At 44.3% G+C, this 6,915-nt stretch overlaps 1 long non-coding RNA gene across 1 annotated transcript; it reads left to right on the top strand.

Moving 5' to 3' along the window:
• The first annotated feature begins 2,118 nt into the window (after positions 1-2,118).
• Positions 2,119-3,663, top strand: LOC119359332. The gene is made up of 3 exons (XR_005172473.1): positions 2,119-2,554; positions 2,958-3,234; positions 3,312-3,663. It is a non-coding gene; the product is annotated as an uncharacterized LOC119359332 (long non-coding RNA).
• The last annotated feature ends 3,252 nt before the right edge of the window (positions 3,664-6,915 follow it).

Raw genomic sequence — 6,915 nt, 5'->3', positions numbered from 1 at the left:
GCATCCGCCTTCAGTTTCATGCCTCAAGACCATAGATCTATATGTATCTCTGCCCATTGATTCAGTACTATTCTTTTTTGAACCTTGAATATTTTTCCTTCCTTTCTGAACTTGCTTCAGATCCGTTGCTATAGAGAAGTCTTGTGAAATCTGTTTCTGTAAACTTACTCATCTGCTTCAATGTTTAGACCAGGCGGTTTAACTTTGTAGAAAAAATTGCCAAACCGGTATATACCATTAGTCCCCTTGTTGAACTGCCAGTTGTTGTTTCTTCATAAAACTCCGGTTTAGATAGATCTGTCTCCGGTGTAACATTTTTTGAACCGGGATCATCTACCTTGTAGATTTCATCATGGCCAAGCAAGTATATGAGTGCAACTGGGTTCCTTCTCGCGTCACAGAGGCTGAATTGAACGATTTAGTCCTGATCGGCGCCTTAGGCAGTAAAGATACCATCCATTGGAGGGCTCCTGGCAACGAATGCCCTCCCACACCTCAAGAAGGAGAGGTCGTTGTTTTCGTAGATCACTTAGCCCGGGGCTTTAAGCCGCCCGGTTCTAAATTTTACCGGGACGTGTTAGCCGATTTTTAACTCCATCCACAAGACACTGGCCCCAACTCGGTTACAAACATGTGTCATTTCCAAGTGCTCTGTGAGGCGTTCTTTCATGAGGAGCCCACAGTGGAATTGTTCAGAGACTGTTTCCATCTAAACCGTCGTACTGAATTTACCGACGGTTCCAATACGGAGTTGGGTGGCGTGGCGATTCAGAAAAGGAAAGAAGTCACATACCCTCACGCCAAACTGCACAGCCACCCCAAAGAATGGAATCAAACATGGTTCTATTGCAAAGACACCTCCCCTGCTGGTGAAAATACCTTGCGTGGCTCTCGTCCGGAGCGGCTCAACAATACACACCCCTTTTCGCAAAGGTTGACTGCCCAGGAGAGAAGCAAATATGCTCCTCAATTATTGAAGCTCAGAGCCTTTATTGCCAACGGTTTAACAGGGGTTGACCTCGCCAGTTGTTGGATATCCTGGAGCGTACTGCCCCTTAGCCAGCGCTCCGGTTTGATGTGCGAGTATACTGGCAATGTTGATGACCCACTGCGACATTCCAACATCCAGCTCACCGATGAAGAAATCACAGAGGCTGTGAATAAGATGCTGAATGAACCGGAACACATCTTTGCTAAAACCGGCCTGCTTCCCTTCTGTGCCACCAACAAACCGCCAGCTGTAAGAGTTTGACTTTTCTTTTTGCTAAATCTGCTATTGATATATCTGGTCATTGTTTAATATCAGTGTTTGTGTAACCAGGGCAATGATCCGTTTTGGAGCAAGAAACTGCCGCAGGAGAAACCAGAAAAACCAGCCAAACCGGAAAGAGCAACCCGGCAAAAGACTAAAGCTGTGAAGAAGACTGCCCACAGGAAAAGAACCACTGCATCCTCTAACCCGGCCCCTGATGATGACATGGATAATCCGGACCTTGAGGTAGGGCTTGACTCACTTGGCTTATTCTTCATGCGTCTTATTGATGATGATATTTGTCAGGATGATGCCGAAGCCAGCCATGTTGATGCTGTAGAGGTAATTATTCTCTCTTCCGATTCAGAACCTTTGCCTTCACTAAAAATCCGTCAGGCAAACCGGAAAGTTAAATTTTCTCATCCTCTTGCTTATTTGGATCCCAAATTTCTTATGAAGACCCAACAGCATGAAGCTCGTGGCACAACCCGGCACAGCGGCCAGGTAGTTACCTCCGCCGGTTTACCGAACAGTCCGGTTCGGAAACGCTGTTCAGAGGTCTCTAATTTGTTTGTCAGTGCTTGTCCTAAAGCGGGCTGCTTTCTTCAACCTCTTAATCCATCTGACTCCGATTACCAGGTTACTTCGCACTCATCCTCTGGCGAGTCATCAGCTACTCAGCTGCCACCTCTCAAAACGGTGCTTGGGTAAGCTATACTTATCATAATATTTGCAACACATCGCCTTGGAACATATGTTGTATTTGATTTTGTTATTCCTTTCAGGGCCAAACCTAGGCCAAGCAAGAAGGCTCGCCTAGACAAAGCGGCCGAAGAAGATGCCATCCTTGAACCGGGCAAGACACCAGATCTTGAAGCGGCTATTCCTGAGGATATACCCAATGATCCACCGCAGCAAGACGACGATCTTATTGCTGAAGATAGACCTATTGATACCTCAAATCCTGTCAATCAGCCCACAAGCTCTATCCGGAATGAGACATCCACCGGTCCAACAAAACCTACTGACAAGCCAACAGCCCCAGTGCAAACCGGCGATACCAAGGATGATGAGGTTGTCATTACTGGCACTGGCCATACAGAGCCAAACAATCCTGTCGCTTTGTCCAAACACTCTACCAAGGAAGAAGTTGCTGCCTTTGGCAAAGGCAAGTGGAATGCTAATCTGGCGACTTATGCTTCTCTTAACGCCCAAGATATCCATTCCGGCTACCTAAACCGGCTGTATACCAGTCGTGACTATGAAGCCGGTCTGGTTAACATGATGAAAGATAAATATGAGGTAACTTCCATATGCTCTTTCCTGTTTGTATGCTTCAGTTCTTGCTGACTCTCCTAGCCCCCAAGGGCCGGTTTGTAATCTTCTTTCAAACCGGGACTTACTAATATAAATCTTAATGTTTTGAAATTCGCTGATGTAGCCCCCAAGGGCCGGTTCAACTTAGCATAGTTAAATCGGGACTTTAAATAGTTGAGATTGCCGCATCAGAATACATACGAGCGAATAGCCATTAGCCCCCAAGTGCCAAGTTGAATACTTGTATTGATCTTGGGACTTTGTAAGCAATTGAAAAATGAAGATCAAATATGCATTAGTCCCCAAGTGCCAAGTGCATAACTTGTTATGTGGTTGGTACTTTAATCCTTGTACCGTTTTGCTGAATCGTATAACTGTCTGCGTGCAGGCTGAGCTGAAGACGAAAGAAAGCCAAGTCGCCGATCTCCAAGAAAATGTGAAATCCCAACAAGATTAAACCTCCAAAGCCAAAGAGGAGTTAACCAGCGCTTTAAGCGCCATGGAATAGCTCAAGGAGGGCTTTAAGAAAGAATGGGCGGATTGGGTTACTGACAAATCCGCTTTAACCAAACGAGCACAAGATGCCGAGGCTGCACTTAAACCGGTGGCGGACGAATTGGCCAGCATAAAGCGGCATGTGCATGCCATGACCAGTGCCTTCTTTGGTAAGCTGGTTTGATTTCTAAATTGCCTCAACCGTCTTATAGAGCTACCGGTTTGTTAATCCTTTTTGACACTGCAGGGACACGCATTGGTCATCTAAGGTCAGATGTGCGGAAGAAATTGAAGGCCGCCTATACACTGATCGAACAACTGTATACTGGTGCACAACGGATCATCAGTACTGCATCCCCCAACAAACCGGCGCCCACTTTGATTCAGGACACTCTACAGAAACTGGTGGTGCTTCATGCTCTGGTTGAAGAACTGAAGAAATTTGCTGCCCGAACCAGCACGATCAACGCCTTAATCCAGGCTAAAGCTTGGGTGCCAGATTTTGATCCTATTGAAGCGGCTCAGGGCTATCCTAGCCTGAAGGAAGACGGGTCAGAATTTGGTGAAGCGGATCTGCGAGCAATAAACCGGGAGGTGCGTCCGCTGGCTTGTCAATTGGCTGAAGAAGCAGACTTGTCTCACTATCAAGCTCATTATGACAATCAAAACAAGCGAGTAACTGCACCAATTCATGAAGCGGGAAATCTTATCCCTCCAATCCGTAAGCATACTTATGCTCCCGATATTGAACCGTCGTTGCTGATCCATGATGAAGCTGTCTTTCGAGCATTAATGGGAATCGACTGGACAACTGTTGATTTCCAGCTGCTGGGTAGAGAAACTGGAGCTGAAGCGGCTGGTGGCCAAGCTTGAACCGGAAGCCGGTTTAAAACTGCTTCTTCCTTGCGAAAAACAATGATGTTATTGTGGGCACCATGTTGCCTTGTAATAGGCTAGCTGATACTTTTGATGTTGATATGCCTCCGTGCATAATTACTGCAACTTGCTCTTCCTTTGGGTGATGAACTTTCCAAAGTACTTTTTGTAATAAAAAATCTTAGAGTACCACCGCGGTTGTACTGTCAGGCGGAATATGATGTCTGCATACATAAAATCAAGACATCTGAATTTTTTTAAGTATATGACCAAATTTTTGAGATACATAATACCTGCCATCATTGAACGCGAAGTTGGCTTGGCCAATCTTGAAGCGGAGTTTTATGAACCCACTCTGTTGGAGGAGATAGCAGCTCCTATATATGATGCCGGTTTACCATGTAAACCGTGCTGGGTTATAATAAACACCGTGTTACTCCATAATAGGATGTTAACAAAAATCAAACCGAGCAAATAATCGGCTGGAAAAAATGGACCGTGTTCTGTCAATTGACAGTGTGAACCGGTTGAAAACTTTGTCGGTTTAAAAAATGCAAATAAAAAGAAAGAAATATCTTTCAAATAAAGGTGCAAAGCAAAGGCAATGACAAAACTTATTTGAACTAATCAGATGGCATTACCATGGCCGAACACGACCAAGCTCCCAATAGGTGTAACTATGGTTCTAGTCAGCCAGGTCCCCAAATGTGATACGTCTCCAACGTATCTATAATTTTTGATTGCTCCATGCTACTTTATCTACTATTTTGGACTATATTGGGCTTTATTTTCCACTTTTATATTATTTTTGGGACTAACCTATTAACCGGAGGCCCAACCCAGAATTGCTGTTTTTTGCCTATTTAAGTATTTCGAGGAAACAGAATATCAAATGTTGTCCAAACAGAATGAAACCTTCAGGAACGTGATCTTCTCATCGAACATCATCCAGGAGACTTGGACCCTACTCCAAGAAGTTTACGGGGAGGTCACGAGGGTGGAGGGCGCGCCCCCCCTGGGCGCGCCCCCCTGCCTCGTGGCCCCCTCGGAGCTCCACCGACGTGCTCCTTCCTCCTATATATACCTATGTACCCCCATTAGACCAGAGACGGAGCCAAAAACCTAATTCCACCGCCGCAACTTCCTGTATCCACGAGATCCCATCTTGGGGCCTGTTCCAGAGCTCCACTGGAGGGCTTCTACATCAACACCATAGCCCTTCCGATGAAGTGTGAGTAGTTTACTTCAGACCTTCGGGTCCATAGCTAGTAGCTAGATGGATTCTTCTCTCTTTTTGGATCTCAATACAATGTTCTCCCCCTCTGCCGTGGAGATCTATTCGATGTAATCTTCTTTTTGCGGTGTGTTTGTTGAGACCGATGAATTGTGGGTTTATGATCCAACTTATCTATGTATAATATTTGAATCTTCTCTGAATTCTTTTATGTGTGATTGAGTTATCTTTGCAAGTCTCTTCGAATTATCCCTTTGGTTTGGCCAACTAGATTGGTAGTTCTTGCAATGGGAGAAGTGTTTAGCTTTGGGTTCAATCTTGCGGTGTCCTTACTCAGTGACAGAAAGAGTTGCAAGGCACGTATTGTATTGTTGCCATCGATGATAACAAGATGGGGTATTTATCATATTGCATGAATTTATTCCTCTACATCATGTCATCTTGCTTAAGGCGTTACTCTGTTTTTAACTTAATACTCTAGATGCATGCTGGATAGCGGTCGATGAGTGGAGTAATAGTAGTAGATGCAGGCAGGAGTCGGTCTACTTTTCAAGGACGTGATGCCTATATACATGATCATACCTAGATAACCTCATAACTATGCTAAATTCTATCAATTGCTCAACAGTAATTTTTTCACCCACCATAGAATATCTATGCTCTTGAGAGAAGCCACTAGTGAAACCTAGGGCCCCCGGGTCTATTCTCATCATATCAATCTCCATTACTTTATTTTACTTGTTTTGCTTTTACTTTTCACTTTGCATCTTTATACCAAAAATACCAAAAATATTATCTCTATCAGATCTCACTCTCATAAGTGACCGTGAAGGGATTGACAACCCCTAAGTGTTGGTTGCGAGTTGCTACCGTTTTGTGTAGGAACGAGGGACTTGCGCGTGACCTCCTACTGGATTGATACCTTGATTCTCAAAAACTGAGGGAAATACTTACGCTACTGTGCTGCATCACGCCCTCCTCTTCGGGGAAAACCAACGCTAGCTCGAGACGTAGCAAGAAGGATTTCTCGCGCCGTTGCCGGGGAGGCCTACGCCAAGTCAAGTCAAGATTTACTCTCCCGTCAACGAGCCATTTCTGGCGCCGTTGCCAGGGAAGCCTACGCAAAAGTCAACATACCAAGTACCCATCACAATCTCTATCTCTCACATTACATTATTTTCCATTTGCTTCTCGTTTTCCTCTCCCCCACTTCACCCTTGCCATTTTATTCGCCCTCTGTTTCCCTTTGCCTTTTGTTTGCTCGTGTGTTAGTTTGCTTGCTTGTTGTGATGGCCCAAGATGCTACCAAATTGTGTGACTTCACCAATACCAATAACAATGATTTCCTTAGCACTCCGATTGCTCCTCTTGCCAATACCGAATCTTGTGAAATCAATACTGCTTTGTTGAATCTTGTTATGAAAGATCAATTTGTCGGCCTTCCTAGTGAAGATGCTGCTACTCATCTAAATGGCTTTGTTGATTTATGTGATATGCAAAAGAAAAAGGATGTCGATAATGATGTTGTTAAATTGAAGCTATTTCCTTTTTCGCTTAGAGATCATGCTAAAGTGTGGTTTTCATCTTTGCCTAAAAATAGTATTGATTCTTGGAACAAGTGCAAAGATGCTTTTATCTCTAAGTATTTTCCTCCCGCTAAGATTATCTCTCTTAGGAATGATATTATGAATTTTAAGCAACTTGATCATGAACATGTTGCACAAGCTTGGGAGAGAATGAA

This window comes from Triticum dicoccoides, chromosome 2A (assembly GCF_002162155.2).
Source record: "Triticum dicoccoides isolate Atlit2015 ecotype Zavitan chromosome 2A, WEW_v2.0, whole genome shotgun sequence".
In the NCBI taxonomy this organism is placed as follows: domain Eukaryota; kingdom Viridiplantae; phylum Streptophyta; class Magnoliopsida; order Poales; family Poaceae; genus Triticum; species Triticum dicoccoides.
This window is presented reverse-complemented; position numbering and strand designations above follow the sequence as displayed.